At 38.0% G+C, this 17,845-nt stretch overlaps 1 protein-coding gene and 1 non-coding gene across 2 annotated transcripts in view; one reads left to right on the forward strand and one right to left on the reverse strand.

The window, feature by feature from the left end:
• LOC126470871 (protein tyrosine phosphatase domain-containing protein 1-like) overlaps nucleotides 1–17,845 on the reverse strand; it is a 560,875-nt gene that overhangs the window by 54,694 nt on the left and 488,336 nt on the right. The gene's annotated exons all lie outside the window — the stretch shown is intronic.
• On the forward strand, nucleotides 4,180–4,253 carry Trnat-ugu (transfer RNA threonine (anticodon UGU)). The gene has a single exon. It is a non-coding gene; the product is annotated as a tRNA-Thr (tRNA).

A 17,845-nucleotide genomic window follows, 5' to 3' on the forward strand; every position in this document is an offset into this window, starting at 1 on the left:
TGTGAAAGGTTTGTGCTGAAATGATATTGAAAAAACTCACAACTGAGCAGAAAGACAATCAAAGAAATGTGCATGTTGATCTTCTTGAGAGAACTGTCAATTACCATGAATGGTTCAGTCATGTGATGACAGGAGATGAATCCAGGATCTTTGAGTACAATCATGGGACAAAGTGGAAGAACAAGGGTTGGCACACTGAGACATCTCCTCAACTGAAAAAAAGTTCAAATGAGGAAATCAAAGACAAAACCAATGATAGTCCATTAAATTTTGGGCATGCAGCCATGCCAATAAAATTTTATTTGTGCTGCTGATGCCCAAAATTTAATTTTATTGGCATGGCTGCATGCCCAAAATTTAATGGACTATTCATTATGCCATGAGAAGTTGGAAATGCACACAAAACCTATGCAGTTTTTTTTTTTTTTTTTTTTTTTTTTTTTTTTTACGTAGGGGTATCATGCATAAAGAATTTGTTCCTTCAGGACAAACTGTCAACCACATGTTTTACACAAAAGTCATTAAAGGACCAGGGAAAGGGTGAATTAAGTGAGACTGGACATTGCAGACAAGTGGATTCTGCATCATGACAATACCCCATATCACATAGTCACTTCCATTATGGGATTTTTGACCTTAAATGGCATTCCTGTTGTTCCAAAGCCCCCGATCCATCTTATCCTAGTACTTGTGACTTTTTTCTTTTCCCAAAATTGTAAAATATTTTAAAGGGATATCTTCTTGGGACCCTGGAGAGCATTCAAAAGAATGTGACTGACATATTAAAGGTCCTACCAGTTGTAGCCTTTCAACACTGTTGCCAAGGTTGGGAATGACTCCACTGGTATATAGCTGCCAAATGGAACTACTTTGAAGGGGGCAATACTGTTGTTTGAAAAAAAAAAAAAAAAAAAGCTTTGGTAGATAAAAAGTCAGTCTCATTAGTTTTCTCAGACACATGTGTCTCTGCAGTTAGTATGTGTGATGTTTAGTCCTATGGCCAACAAGGTCCTCATTCTGTCCCCACTGAAAACAGGTGAGACCAGCTCAGATGTCAACCAGTGCCAGGATATCAAGGACCGGTTACAACAGTACAAGAAATATATTCACTGTTGCAAATAATGACAACTATCACCTGTGTGATGACGACAACGAAAATTTGTGCCAGTCTGGAACTCGAACCCGGATTTCCCACTTATCACAAGTGGGCGCCTTACCATTTGGCTATCCAAGCATGACTCACGGCCAGACTCAAACATCCATACATTATCACACTTGTGTCTAAAACCAGTATTCAGACAGCCATTATGTATGTTCCCATACAATAGAGACATTTTACTTCAAAGTCAATTGCCCAGTGTTGGCGGATAAACACGTTACTGTAGTGCCTGCATTATTCTGAATTACAATGTAAGTTCCTTCAGACATGCATGCATGCAGTGCAACATCATATATCATAGTTACAACAGTTTTTGGCCAACTCACTTCAGGTGAGGATAAAGTGGCCTTATGACACCCTTCGTGGTTGAATTGGAGTATGTATCTAAGACAGAGGAGATGCAACAACATACTGACGAGTGGGCTCATACTGCCAGATTCTTTGTAAAGTTGAATAGTGCACGAAGTTTCATTTAATTTCCTCCTCTTCTTCTAGGTTGCTTGCCATTTTTGTCAGGCAGTAGATTTATGAAACCAGGTCAAGTTGCAAAGCTGTAAACACAAAATTATATATATAGGGGAGAATTTCTTTTTACTCTGAGCTGTATTTGATTATGCATCAAGAAAAAACAGTAAAGATGCCAAGCTACATGACAATTGGATAATTTGTTGGAACAAATGATACTAGGTATGAAATTATGTTGTTCATTGCGCAATCTAGAGGAGGATTAGCATTTTATGGTGGTTTAGTGTTTTGTGGGTGATATGCTGTATTGAGAAGAGAAGAGGCTGTTTAAGTTTATAGGAAATGAAAAATAATGTATGAAGCTTCCAATGTCATAATTAATTTGCAGTAACTATGGTACACAATGTTTTTGTTTAAAATCTGACTTTTAATATATGAGAGTAACTGCAGTTGCTTATACATGGCTTATAATGAGATTTTTTTATAAATAAACTGTAAGAACATACTAAGATACTGGTGAAACACCATAAAAATTTATTTGAAGATTCACTGCATGTGATAACTAATTGTGGGTTGCCTTTCTCTGTGACTTAGTCGCAGACTGGGCCACAGTGTGTCATAAAGTGAAGAACAGGACTCACAATAAAGTTGTAAAGGAGTAAGAATTTGAGATGTTTAGGAAAATATCTTCCAAAAAAGAAAACAGCTTTGCAGGAACTGTTGTAGTACGTCTTGTAGTATATGAAAGATAATTATGTTATGTTCACTGAACTGTACTCATAGATGAATGGCTTTTCTGTTTCGTACTAATAACGAATTCTATGGATACATAAAAAGTCTCATCCATTCTAGGATAAAAAATATATTAGGTTTATACATGTTTACTTATGTAATATGACACCCAGTCTCAACATTAACACTGGACAATAATTGTTGTAGGTAACTAAAAAAAAATTACTCCATGGTGAAACACTCCTGAAGTGGAGCTACATCACAAATAAATAGACCAGAATCAAGACAGAAGAAAGAAAAGAGAAGAAATGTCATGAACATTAAAATTTTTAGTATTTCTTTTATCTGTCTAGTAGCATATTTAAACATCTTATTTCTGTGTTAGCAATTACCTCTGGATAACAGTAGGATTTCGTTCATAATTTTATACATGAACATCTGGGAGAGGGTAAGGTGGATGAGGGTGGGAGATAATGAAGTCTCCAAAACAAGAAACAAACTGAATCTTTCAGTACCCAAACAAAAATGTTTGAGAATATTTATTCTACTGATATCAAGAAACAAATTCTGCATTCTTGTGTAATCAACATAAATCTATTTTTTTGTAAAGTAAGGAAATTATGAATTATAATAACAAAACTGAAAAGTTACCAAATATTGAGATATCATTCAATGGAATGAGAAAATGGAAAAAAGTTAAAGCATGAAAATCCTTGTCTAGTGACTTAAAGGATTAAACTTGATTATAAATAAATTTTTTAACAATGTAATATATTCTGTTCATTGTTATACTACAAATACAAATGCAACAGAGACCACTGGATCTGTCTGTTTGTCCTATTTGCTTTCTTTTTGTAATCTAAGAATGATTTCTTCCTGATAAGCCTGCTTATTTCTTGTGTTGTATCTATTTTTAATCTGTATCTTATAAGTCTATGGTCACTTGCAGTTCAAACATGGGTACATCCTATAAAATTTATTTATTATTTGGTAAAATATAGTCAATAACCAATTTCATCTTTAGTTCCATTTGTTTGTTTCTAAGACCATTTTCTATTTTTTTTCTTCTAAAAGAATGTGATAAGAAAGAATAGGTTGTTTCTCCCAAAATATTTTAATAACCTCCATTATTTTTGATGTCATATCCAAAGCATCCCACCCAAGAATCATTCTTTAGTTTTTGCACTGCTTTTGGATTGAGATCCCATTTAATCAATCTGTTGCATTGAGAGTTAAGATTTGGGAACAGTGCGCACACTTAAAAAATTCACCTGCTATTAAGTGTTTGTTTTTGGATTGACATGCTTAATTTATTTGCCATGTGAAAAAGATTTAATCTTTTGAAATTTTGTAGTTTAAGAAATATGTGTATATAAAACATTGCTGGTCATAGGAAATAAAAACTGTTAGAATGTAAACCATTAGAGAAATTCAATATAGCCATTTTAGCCCTAATGGTTCTGTACCCAAAACTGTATACTTCATTGGAAAACATAGTGCTTAATAAAATATTTTGAATAGACAATTTTAGTTTATAGAATATTCTTGGTGGGCCTTAACTATATGAAGATGGTATCTGTTCTTTCGGACATGTCTGAAAGAACAGATATCATCTACATATACTTAAGGCTATCCAGCCACTGACATTCTTCTTCTGTGCAGATGCACACGTATTGCCTGAACTCTTACGGGACTTGGTACAATTGTATGCTGCAAGTAATGAGTGTAATGGGCGGAGGCACTACATATGTAGTGTGTGGACATTAAGTTGGGAATGGGGAGCGTGCATGGGATAAGTCCCTGCAGTCGCACTATCCTCTGTGGCTTCAGTGGCTCAGATAGATAGAGCGTCTGCCATGTAAGCAGGAGATCCTGGGTTCAAGTCCCAGCTGGGGCACACATTTTCAACTGTCCCTGTTGTATATCAACTCCTGTTGGCAGCATAGGGTCTTGATTTAATTATCATTTCAGTTTGGTGGGTTTTCTGGGAAAATACAGGAGGAAAATGTATTCCTAAAAGACCACTCCTGGAAACAGAATATAACATTACTGCCATTTGAAGACTACACAGCCAGAGTTAGTCAAAATAATATGATTACCAATGTTGTATATTTATTGTCTACTTTTCCTATCTTTTATGTTATTATTAAATAAATATGTAATTGCTCTTTATTTCAGAAATTTTTTTTAAAAAAAAAGAAAGAAAATTGTCCTATGTTGGCCTGTAAAAAAGCACTGAAGGCAGTTCTGCAGTCAGTCTGCAGAAAGCTACAGTCAAGCTCAGTCAGTATGAGTGAGTGTCTGTTGATCTACTGTTAAAGTCACTGTCACTGAAAATTCATTGAGAGATGTTCCTTAGGTCAATGTTACAGTTTTATGGTTAAGCAACAGATGTCAATACTGACAATTATGTAAATGGTTAGATTCTGTGAGTCTATATACATTCCTGATCTCATTTTGTAAAACTGATGGATTTTGAATAGTTCTCAGGTATTCAGCCGGATGGTATTGTCTCCAAATCTTGATATTCCAGTAAGCCACTTTCTTGACATCTTCAGGCATTCTTGACAATGGTGTGATATCTGCTGTGGGCCACCTTTATATCTTCTCCCCTCTCCTCCTGCTGTGACCAACCAGTGCCTCCAGACATGGACCTGGTGCAGCGTGGGAGAAACACACTGTCGGGAATCAATCAAAGCCTTCAGTAGCTCCATGGCCAGTGCCAGTCAAGAATCTCTGCTGGCATGGTGACAATGCTTCTAGTACTCTTCAGTTGTTGTGACTGGATGGGACCTCCACACAGACTGCCAGTGTGTTTTGCTCATGCTCAGGGGTAGGTCCTAGGCCTTTTTTACTTGAAAACTGGCATCATTTATTAATCTCTCATGCAGTCTACAGATTTTTTTGAAAATACAATCCCACAAGGTGTTTGATTGTTGCAACAACTTGGTGTCATCATAATTCATGGTGTGTCCTTGGGAGATGCAGTGCTCTGCCACAGTGGACTTCGTGGTTGAATGTTGTTTGTGTGGCATTTATGTTCACCGCATCACTCCTGCACTGTCCATGTAGCTTGGCCTACACAAATTTTCACACAGTGGCAAGGGATGCAGTAGACTCCCAGTTTCTGAAGCGATAGGTCATCCTTGACTGATCCTAATAAGGTTTTCATCTTGGCTGGTGGGTGGAGCAGATGCTATACAGTGTGTTTCTGGAGTGTTCTTCCGAATTTTGCAGATGTGTTCCTGATGTATGGAATAATCTCCATCACAACCACTTTATCTACATTTTCAGCAGGCTGTCGTCTTTGCTTTTTCAGTTTTAAAGCCTGTTATATCTGGCAGTTGCTGTAATCATTTGTACAGGACATGGTCATGTTCCATACAAATGATGGTGGTGGTGGGAGGTAGGGAAAGAGGATATGAAGGTGATGCTCAGCAGGTATCACCCAGTCATCAGGAACATCTGAAGACAGCAATAAGTTCACTTTTTGAAATATGGCACCTTTTACATGACACTATCTAGCAGAATATCCAAGAACTATTCAAGATTTTTCTATGCTGGGAAACCTAAAATCACACATGATGGATCTTGATAGTAATCATCTGATCATCATGAATCCATCTTGTAAAACTGAGTGTGCAATGTCTGAAATTTAACATTGATAGTATTGCCTTGGTTCTTTAAAACTGTTCCAGGCACCTATCTGTTCATCAACAGAAGGAGAATGATTATGCTGTTGCTGATATTTCGTTTTTGGGCATTGAGTCATGGTCCAAGGCATAATTCTCTGTGTAAAATCCTCAAACTAACCCAGTAAGCTGAACTGTTTATATACAGTTTGGCGTACTGATCATGTTTGAGGCTGTAACTGCTGTAATTGTTTATAAGAATTTCAGCTTATTGTGCTTGTCTGTGACTGTAACTGCTTTCATTGAAGCCTCTGATGATGTCCCCAGCCTTGGAATACAAAACATTAGGCACAGTATTACGCTTTTGACTATGGCTTAAGACCCATAAAACAAGTATCAGCAATAACACAAATATCGACATTGAAAGCCTGCATTCTATGAAGAAAGATGACATCTTACTACCCATTAATGTTGCCCAACCAGCTAGCCACGTTGTCTAACATGCTGCTTTGCAACCGGGAAGGCATGCCTGTCTCCACCACAAATCTGTCCAGCAGATTTTTGTCAAGATCTAGTGTACTGGCCAACCTGTGGCGGGTTTTTAAGGTGGTTTCCATCTGCCTTGGTGCTGGTCCCCCTTATTCCACCTCAGTTACACTATGTTGGCGATTGCTGCGCAAACACTGTCTCCCCATACGCGTACACCATAATTACTCTACCACGCAAAAAATTTGGGGTTAGATTCATCTGGTATAAGGAAAGGGGGGGGGGGGGGGGTGGCACTGCTGGGGACCAAACTGCACAATACCCCTGGGTTTGGTGTGGGGCGGCACTGGAGTGAGTGGACTTCTGTGGCCTGTTGTGGGGTTGTGAACCACTGAGGGCTACAGTGGAATGAAGCCTTTCCATCGTTTCTAGGTCCCCAGTTTCAATACAATACCCATTTATGTTACACAGCCTTCAAATAGCTGGGCAAAGCATATGGATAGTGTTACAGCTTGGTAAATTTATGCTCATTGTGGTCTTGGGCTATACCTGACTTTCAGAAGCAGGGATCAACTCATGGAAGTGGTGTCCTCATGGGTCTAGTTAATATCATCACTAAATTATCAGTTTTTTATGTATCATAATAATACATTTGGTTGAGAGGTTAGCACACTTTTATTGAACATGGTGTTTACAGTGTAGGTTGGTGAGTAAATGATCTACATATGTACCTCAGAAAACAATACATTTATATTGTTATCTTGCAGACACTAGTAGCTACACAGCATGAACATCTGGTCTGGACAGTGGGGTCTATCCTGGTTGGTTCTGTTAAGTTTCACAAATATTTAATTAAGGACTCACCAGCTAGTTCTTAGTAGTCCCTTTTTAACCTCTATTAAGTATACTAATGAACAGTTACAACTAGTGCTAAACTACTTGTGTGGATATTTAGGGGACTGTGCTCTAATTTTCTTTATACAAGGCAGAACAAAAACCCATGGCCAAACATTCAGGACACATTCCTCACACAGAAGAAAATATGATGAATGAATATGCTGTCAGAAAAAAACTTCATTTCCACTACAGAACTCATTTTCTACAACTCTTTGTGGAACATTAATCATGGGAAACATACATGAACAGAATGTACCAGCATACCACATGAACATTAAATACTCTCTGTAACAGTGATGTGTTGGGTTTCTGAAGTGTCCCTGGACCAATGTGCATTGTTTTGCAGCCTTCCACTATACAGATCTGAAGACTCTCTACATCTTGTACTGAGACACCACACAAAAGAGGTTTCAAATTCTCCTATAAATGAAAATCCAGTGCACTTAAGTCTGGAGAATATGGTGGCCAGCAAATCAGTCCATATCTTCATATCCATAAGTCACGTAACCTGTTATTTGAAGCTAATAAGCATTAATATTTAATAGAGGATTTACTTCATTGTATATGAAATACATGTTTCATCACACTGATAAAGGCACATCTTCTGGTATATTGGGTAAAGTATTGTCTAAGAAAGTACTGTAACTTCATCTGTTCAGTCTCAGTGGAAGAATGTAAGACTTTGACAAAGAGGGATCAACAATGCAAGCCCAAAAACTGACAGAAAATCTCTGCAATGATATACTTTAACATTTTCATGAGCATTCATACCAGCACATTTGTGCTGGCTGTAAAAATCTACATCTACATTAAGGTTCTTCTGTCAGTAAAACAGAACAGAGACCCCTTCTGCCTAGCATCAAATTCTGAGGTGAAGCAGAGTCAGGACATACAAAAGACAATGCAAAAACCAATTATGTGAATGTTTTCCATAGAGAAGAACTGACCAGCTTCCTCACCATACACTGATCCAACCAAATTAATGGACAACTTAGTGAAAATCTTGCATGGGCACAGACTCTGAATGTTGTTTGAACTACTGCATCCAACATGATGTGCCAGGAGCTCAGACACACAACCCTACTATCATACAGGCTCCCAAGTCTGGGAGCATGCCTATGGCTGGAACCAGTGTTCAACACAAGGAATTGTCACCAGCTACAAGGAGCTCCAGATTTTTAATGTTGCAGATGATCCAGCATGCAAATCAGCTTCAGTCACAACAAATATCAGGACTGTTATGGTAGTCACAACCACAGTCTCACCAGTTGGCACTGGAAATCTCTGCCTGGCCCTGCCCTCAGCTCTGCCCTGGCCATCGTAGTGTTTACGATGATCATGGCAGACACTGACTGGTTCTGCTGTGTGATGCCAGGTGAGTAATAATATGAGTATAACTTTGTATTATAGATTTTATATTAATTGGTGTATTAAAATGTTTGTTTTATATTTGTTTCATGATCCACAACTAAGTTTGGCAAGGTGTCCCATTGCTGTTCTAATGACACAGTAGCAGGTGTACTGAGTGTTAGTGAAGTCCAGTTGGTGGTTAGTGGGTGGCAGATGATCTGGAAGACATTGTCGATACTGAATTTTATTTATTAAAAATGTCTCGCTAAGGAATTTGATGCCTGACTGTGAACATTAAAAGTTGTGTTCTACCAGGTATGTATATGTTGATGACTGATTATACATAATAAGTTCTCAGAAGATATACTAAGATATCTCAGTTTTGAAAATTACTTAATTTGGCAACTTTTAAATTTGATACTTTGGAGCTGAAGAAAGATTAGGCAAGCAACTATAAATGGAGATCCTTATAGTTCAGAGGAAGAAAATGGATGTTTAAACTAAAGTTTCAATGACAGTAAATGTTCTCTGCATTGTACAGGATCAGAACTGTAACAGTATTACTGACAGATAATACTGTGTAGATGCTGACTGATTGATTTCCACTTAAATATTCATGCACATAGTGAACTTTGATGAAGATATATGAACTTTTAGTGCTCGTTTAACAAGTATCAATAGTGATTTTATAGTTAAATGGAAATCAACATACTACATTATGAGAGCTGCAAATTCAGTGCATGTGACTACTCCAAGTAAGCTAAATAGACATATTAACATCAATTAGACTTGTTAAAGAAGTTGTTGTTGTTGTTATTGTGGTCTTCAGTCCTGAGACTGGTTTGATGCAGCTCTCCATGCTACTCTATCCTGTGCAAGCTGCTTCATATCCCAGTACCTACTGCAGCCTGCATCCTTCTGAATCTGCTTAGTGTATTCATCTCTTGGTCTCCCTCTACGATTGTTACCCTCCACGCTGCCCTCCAATACTAAATTGGTGATCCCTCGATGTCTCAGAACATGTCCTACCAACCGATCCCTTCTTCTAGTCAAGTTGTGCCACAAGCTCCTCTTCTCCCCAATTCTATTCAATACCTCCTCATTAGTTATGTGATCTACCCATCTAATCTTCAGCATTCTTCTGTAGCACCACATTTCGAAAGCTTCTATTCTCTTCTTGTCTAAACTATTTATCGTCCACGTTTCACTTCCATACATGGCTACACTCCATACAAATACTTTCAGAAACGACTTCCTGACATTTAAATCTATACTCGATGTTAACAAATATTTCTTCTTCAGAAACGCTTTCCTTGCCATTGCCAGTCTACATTTTATATCCTCTCTACTTTGGCCATCGTCAGTTATTTTGCTCCCCAAATAGCAAAACTCCTTTACTACTTTAAGTGTCTCATTTCCTAATCTAATTTCCACAGCATCACCCGACTTAATTCAACTACATTCCATTATCCTCGTTTTGCTTTGGTTGATGTTCATCTTGTACCCTCCTTTCAAGACACTGTCCATTCCATTCAGCTGCTCTTCCAAGTCCTTTGCTGTCTCTGACAGAATTACAATGTCATCGGCAAACCTCAAAGTTTTTATTTCTTCTCCATGGATTTTAATACCTACTCCGAACTTTTCTTTTGTTTCCTTTATTGCTTGCTCAATATACAGATTGAATAACATTGGGGATAGGCTACAACCCTGTCTCACTCCCTTCCCAACCACTGCTTCCATTTCATACCCCTCGACTCTTATAACTGCCATCTGGTTTCTGTACAAATTGTAAATAGCCTTTCGCTCCCTGTATTTTACCCCTGCCACCTTCAGAATTTAAAGAGAGTATTCCAATCAACATTGTCAAAAGCTTTCTCTAAGTCTACAAATGCTAGAAACGTAGGTTTGCCTTTCCTTAATCTTTCTTCTAAGATAAGTCGTAGGGTAAGTATTGCCTAACGTGTTCCAACATTTCTACGGAATCCAAACTGATCTTCCCCGAGGTCGGCTTCTATCAGTTTTTCCATTCGTCTGTAAAGAATTTGCGTTAGTATTTTGCAGCTGTGACCTATTAAACTGATAGTTTGGTAATTTTCACATCTGTCAACACCTGCTTTCTTTGGGATTGGAGTTATTATATTCTTCTTGAAGTCTGAGGGTATTTCGCCTGTCTCATACATCTTGCTCACCAGATGGTAGAGTTTTGTCAGGACTGGCTCTCCCAAGGCTGTCAGTAGTTCTAATGGAATGTTGTCTACTCCTGAGGCCTTGTTTCGACTCAGATCTTTCAGTGTTCTGTCAAACTCTTTACGCAGTATCATATCTCCCATTTCATCTTCATCTACATCCTCTTCCATTTCCAAAATTTCGTCTCAAGTTCGTCGCCCTTGTATAGACCCTCTATATACTCCTTCCACCTTTCTGCTTTCCCTTCTTTGCTTAGAACTGGGTTTCCATCAAAGCTCTTGATATTCATGCAAGTGGTTCTCCTTTCTCCAAAGGTCTCTTTAATTTTCCTGTAGGCAGTATCTATCTTACCCCTAGTGAGATAAGCCTCTACATCCTTAAAGAAGTTATACAATCCAATTGTGACTGTTATATATTTATTTGTGTCTTACAAGCCAATTGTAATGAATATTGGAGTAATATTTTGTCACAACTTGTTTCAATTTTTGGGAGTGGTATCTCTGACTGCAATTCACAGCTGACATGAACAATGACATTTAAACACTAGTAATGAAGTGCAACTAATGATATCACTTGAAGTGAGTTATCCAAACACTTACATGCTTAAGAAAGGGTTATCATTAAATACTTTCATTAAAAAAGTCTATGAAAGAGGACATTGGTACGAGAGATTCTTGTTTTAGATGAACATTGGTATAAGAAGTCTTTGTTCATTTCACAATATCACAATTTTTTCCCATGAATGTGACTCAATATTCCACATCTGAAGTATCCATGCACTTACTTCTTGACAGCATACATGGTCTGTTATTAAAGAATCATACTGCTCTGACTTATATGAATATTATTGAAAGTTTTCCAAGGTCTTGGTTATACAGGGTGATTATAATTAGAGTTAAACTTTCAAAACACTGTAGAAATAACACCTTTGGTCACAATGACATCAAATTGCAACAGAATATTATCAGAGAAGGTGGAAACCATATGGCACAAGAAAAAAAATAGTGTAAAAATTGATCAGTAGGTGTCAGAATATGTAAATGAAAACACCTGTCATGCGCAAGACCCATTGAAGTTGATTTAAACACTCTGGCTACATGGCTTTTCCTCCTTTCATGTCTGAAGCTGTATTACAAGACTGATGATTGTCCACATGTTACTCTGCAGAAGTTCTGGACACGGAATGGTTTGAAAAAAAAAAAAGCGTTGGTCCAATGACTGCCATGGATCTGAAGAAAATGATTCAGAAATTCAAAAAGAGGGTTCTTTTGATGTGTAACCTGGTAGAGGGAGGAAATGAATTGATTTGATGTTAGTGGAAGCAGTGGCCACAGCAATGCAGGAGGAGAAGAGTGGTGGTGTGCAAACATGTAGTACACAGAGAATTCCCGAACACTAGACATACCCATGAGCATGGTGTGTAAAATCCTCTGAAACATCCTTCCGAGCTGTCCATTCAAAATTACCCAAGTGCACAAGTTGCTTCCTGTTGACCTGCGACCAAGAGGGCCTTTGCTTTAGAATTTCTTGCTTGCATGGAAGTGGACAATGATTGGCCATGGAAGACTTTGTGGACAGACAAAGCCCACTTCAATTTCACAGGATGTGTCAATATACAGAATTGTCAAATATGGGCAATGGAAAATCCCCACACAAATCAACCAGTAACATTTCATCCTGAAAAGGTCACTGTCTGGTGCAGGTTTATGGCATCATTTATCATAGGGTCGTATTTTTTCAAAGAGATGAGTGCTTCCGGGCCTGGTACCTGTACCATCACTGGTGACCACTATGAGTGTTTTTTACACAACCACATCATTTCAGCTCTTCAACACCACAAATGTGTGGATAGGATCATTTTATGCAAGATGGTGCACCTCCACACTTTGCAAATCCCCTTAAGCAACTGCCAAAGTGCCGTTTTGGAAATGCTAGAATTATCAGCCGCCATTTCCCTACAGCCTGGCTGACCCGATCACCTGATCTTAATCCATGTGACTTCTGGCTGTGGGGCTGTCTGGAAGATGTTTTGTGCAATGTTCTGATTGCAAACTCAGCTACTTCGAAGGCATGCATTGCGCAACACATTCTGAAGGTAACAGTGGACACACTTCAATCAGTTGTTGAATATGCTGTTTCTCAGTTTCAAATTGTTGAAGAAAGCAGTGGACAGTGTATTGAACATATTTTGCAGCAGTCACACAGAAATTAATTATCTGATTTGATTTTGATTGATGCTTTTTATGTGGTTTTTGGCCTCACAAGAATTAAAAACCAATGTGATTGATATGCAGTTTTTGGCCTCAGGATGATTAAAAACTGATGTGATTGATGTTTTTTATGTGGTTTTTGGCCTCGGGACAATTAAAAACTGACTTTTCCCATCTGATGCAATATGACCTTGCCTTGGTGGATGGGCTTATGTAACTAACTGTATCACACCTGTACACCCATGCACATCGAGTAGTACAGTTTGTTTAACATCAAACATACCTTAGCCATTGTTGTATGATTCATTTGTCATTTATAGTCAACCACTATTAAATTATGATGCTTAAAGTGCCCAGCTATTGCTACATTTTGTAACTATTTTTTTTTCTTCTGCCATACATTTTCCCCCCTTCTCTGATAATATTCGGTTGCAATTTGACATCATTCTGACCAGTGGTGTTATTTCTAAAGTGGTTTGAAAATCGATTTGTACCTGTGACATGGTAACACATGATCACACCAGCAACTATATGAGACGTAAAAGTACTTATCCATTAATAAATTCATTGCAGGCAGCCTGTGGTTGAAGTCGGGAGAAGAGGGCAGTGCATTGTGTCACTCTCAGTACCAGGACTGCATAGGAAACAACTGGGAAGATTTAGGATAGATGATTCTTAAGTCAACATGTGAAGACTGAGAACAGAAGATTTAAGTGGTTGTCAAGAAGCCTCTCACATCCATACACGTAAAAGTTTTGTACAGGTGCAGACTGGCAGCAGCTGCAGCTGGGTTTCCAGTATCCACATGTGGACAGTGAGCATCCGGTAGTGCATTTGACTGAGATCCACGTGAGGTCATCACACTGTCATAAGATGAGAGCAAGGTATGAGTTGGTGCTACCTGTGCAGTTGACTAAGTGCAGCCACAATGAGTGCGTGTATCACAATGGTTCCTGTCTACAACTGTGAGACAATAAGTTTGTTAATAGTGAGTCATTTTCATAATGGCAACTACCTTGAGTGTTTATGTGTGGTGATAGAATGAATAGGATGTTTAACTGTGAGTTATTTTGGAGAAATGTTGTAAGGTGTGTGCAGTAAGAAGTTTCTTGTCATAATATAGGATTTTACTCGGTCAATTAAACATGGAGGATGAAATGCTCCAAATGTTAAAAGATATAAAGAAACTCAAGTTATTTAGGAATGAAGGACATGACTCAGTGAAAGGCAAAAGCACTGCATTGTTGATGGATACACAAACAAAAGGAGCAGAGCTTTGCTAGCTTTTCGAATGAACTTCCTTTTTCTAGCTTGTAAGAAAAACATGCACACAAACACACACACTTACTCACATGCCCATGCCTGCCTCCTTACATTGCATCCAGTTGACTGCCAGCTCTTTCCTGGCCCATGGTAAGTGTACTGGGTGGATATGGGGGTGCATAGTGGGATGGGGTGAGGGATGGAGAGTGGCAGGAGACAGGGAAAGAGTTTGGGGGAAAGATCTAGTGGCTCATGGGAGGATAGCTTCCATCTTCATGGCTCAGGAAAGCTGCTGGTGGTGGGGAGGATTCAGATGGCACGGGTTGTGAAGCAGCCATTGAAATCTCGCATGCTGTCCTCTGCTGCATGTTGTGCCACTGGGTAGTTGACATTATTTTTGGCAAGAATCCCGCACTGCCACTTCATCCTAGTACTCACTGTGGGCTGGAAAAGAGGTGGCAGTCAACTGAGCACAATGCAGGGAGACAGGCATGTGCATGTGAGTGAGTGTGTGTATGTTTGTGTGCATGTTTCTCCTACAAGATTGAAAAAGAAAGTTCATCCTGAAAGTTAGCAAAGCTCTGTACTTTTTATCTATGTGCCTATCAATGACGAGCGCTTCTGCGTAAGAGTTGTCTCCTTTATCCCTAAATAATTCATAATTCTCAAACTGAACTTTCCATACATTATGATTTAAAGGAAAAACTGGACAAAACGAGCTGAGAATCGAGGAATGATAATAGTGAACTTAAAAAGAATAATCTACTGTTAAGGCAAGATGTAACTAAAATTAAAAAGAATAAGCAGGAGTTAAGGCAGTAGGTAAAGGGTCAAATATCTGACAGTGACAAAAAACTCGAAGGTCCCACTTGTGAATCTTGGGCTGAAAAGGACCAGTTACATCAGGAAATTCAGAAATTGACCAAGGAAGTGTTTAATTTAAGGGTCACATTATTCATGCATCTAGACAGTAAAAGTAAAGAAATCCAGAAGGACATTAGAATTATCTCAAAATGTATTGGTTGAATCAGTTAAAAAGATGGTGTTAGACCTTCAGAAGAAACAGGAAGAAAACTTTTCAAATTTGAGAAAGGAAACTGATAAAAAACATGGGAAACACCAAGCTTTGAAGAGGAAGAAGGTGGAATTAGATCAGAAGAAGATGGCTGAGTTACAACAAAATAAAGTTAGTGAGGACTCACAGTATGCTACCACTTCAGGTATGGGAGAAGGATCTACACTGAAACTAGAAGACAAAGCCAAGAGGGATGTAATTTGATATCAGAGGTGTTGTAGCAAATATGATGGCCAGGTTGCCTCACCTTTATATAATGGAGAACCTTCACCATGCCGTAGCTTACAGCTAACTGATAAGGCACATGGGTTGGAAAGAATGACAGGAAATGGCTTGAATGGGGGAAAGAGAATAGAACGTAACAATAGTATGATTAATGCAGAATGGTCATCTGTTACACTGATAAGAAGAGTTCCACATGGAAAGTTGAGGTCATCTATCAGCTTGATTCCTGAATTTTAAGCTTGAGGGCAATGTACATGCTATTATTTTTCTGAGGGCATTTGAGAGCATATCATCAACCTCATGGGACTATAGGAGAAGAGTTAGGTTCATAGCAGGGCATTTAGAAAAGAAAGCCTCAGAATGGGGTTTTTACATGCATAAGAGTTTGCTAGTTGGGAATATTTCCGCTGACAGTTTAAAGATAAGTATTGGTCAGAAGAATAACAACAAAAGATGACTTTGAAATTGCTCTATACAAGTCTCTGTAACTGAATTAGGGTGTATTCAGTAAATATTTTCACTAGCATCTAAATTGCAGGAAGATTAAGTATTTTACTGGAAGAATATGAGTAAAATTGTACAGAAGATTATTAGGTTATGTCCAAGCTACCACCAAGAGAAGGAAACTGAGTGGCCAATAAGGTTACAATATGTTGTACTATTGTCATGAATGAATGTTGTTCAAAATACATGTGGTTTTATCCATTAAAAGTGGCTTCTGCCAAAAGCATGGTATGGTGTATAGGACAGAATTACTTAGTAAATGTAGGAGCTCCCAAATGGATTTTGTCTGATAATGGTATCCAACTTTTTGGAATGACTTTAAGGAATTGTTTGAAAAATACAGTATCAGACACATAATGATTTCAAAATGTTACCTGCAAAGTAACCCCACAAAATGTATTATGCAAATTCTGGGACAGCTTTGTAGGATGTATTGTGCTGAGTAACATATACAATGGTTGGACCTTGTCCCTAAATCGCCCTGAGAGGTATTAAAAGTATCCCATCCCAAAGTGGTAGCACTAACAGACCCAAGCAGTGGTATAATTAAAGGTTTGTATAATTTATTGCAGATACATCAGTATCATGAGGAACAACAAGCAGTGTTGACCTTAAAGACATACCTAAGCTAAACTAACTGCCTGGAAATACCACTAGCACTATGTAGCACTATGATAACCTAGTAAAACCTGAAAGTTAAACTCAGTTGACGTTAGACATAAATAATAAGGAAACGGCATAAAATAGAGTTGTAGTAGATTATGTCATATAAAATATGCTAAACTAGCCATTATATAATAAGTATACAATCAAGTAAAAATCTAAAGAGAGCCAGGAAGTCATAAGTAAGATTGCGACCACAAGTACAGCTATAATAACAGTGATGTGGAAGCATTCATGATAATAGGGAGGAAGGCATATAAATCAATAATCTTAAATTAGTAGCACTCTTAGGTGAAGTAATCCATAAATAAGTATCTATCAAATTAAGTGGTACAAGGAAGTGATGTAAGAGTATCCTAGTAGCCCATGGGCAGCAGTATTGCTGACCTACCCAAGTAGTACCAGTAATATCTGAGTTTAGGTACTAAATATTGAGGGCTGTATGGTAAATAAACCCTGACTGGCATGTGCCCATATTTGTTGTTGTCAGCGGGCCTTTGTGCTCACTTAGATGTGTTAGTATCTGTTGCTGAAAGTTCCCATGCATCTATTCATGAAGATGCTTACAATGGGATCAAAAATTAGAGCTCTACTAATGGTACAATGAAAAGATAAAGGAACAGTAATTTGTGGTAAGACAAGTGGGGAGAAGTGTTATCTTTCGTGTCCTCTCAGGACAAGATAGATGAGGTTAACTACAATATCTTTCAGTGGGAAACTATAGCTTATCTTGAGAGAGATTATGCCCACACAATTGATAGCATACAATGCTCATCAAATGTAAGACACAAAGAAATATTTGTTTACAAGAAAAGTTAAAGTTAAGTTTTATTCCTCTAAAACAAACAAAGGTTTAACTACACTTTTGTAAAACCTTGTAAGTTAAAATTATTACTCTATGTGTCCAAAAATAGCATGGAAGATGGTAATGTGAAGGATAAAATGACATATCAACTATTTCACCAAATACTACTATAGAAATATAAAATGATCTTTG

Source organism: Schistocerca serialis, chromosome 3, assembly GCF_023864345.2.
Source record: "Schistocerca serialis cubense isolate TAMUIC-IGC-003099 chromosome 3, iqSchSeri2.2, whole genome shotgun sequence".
Lineage (NCBI taxonomy): Eukaryota > Metazoa > Arthropoda > Insecta > Orthoptera > Acrididae > Schistocerca > Schistocerca serialis.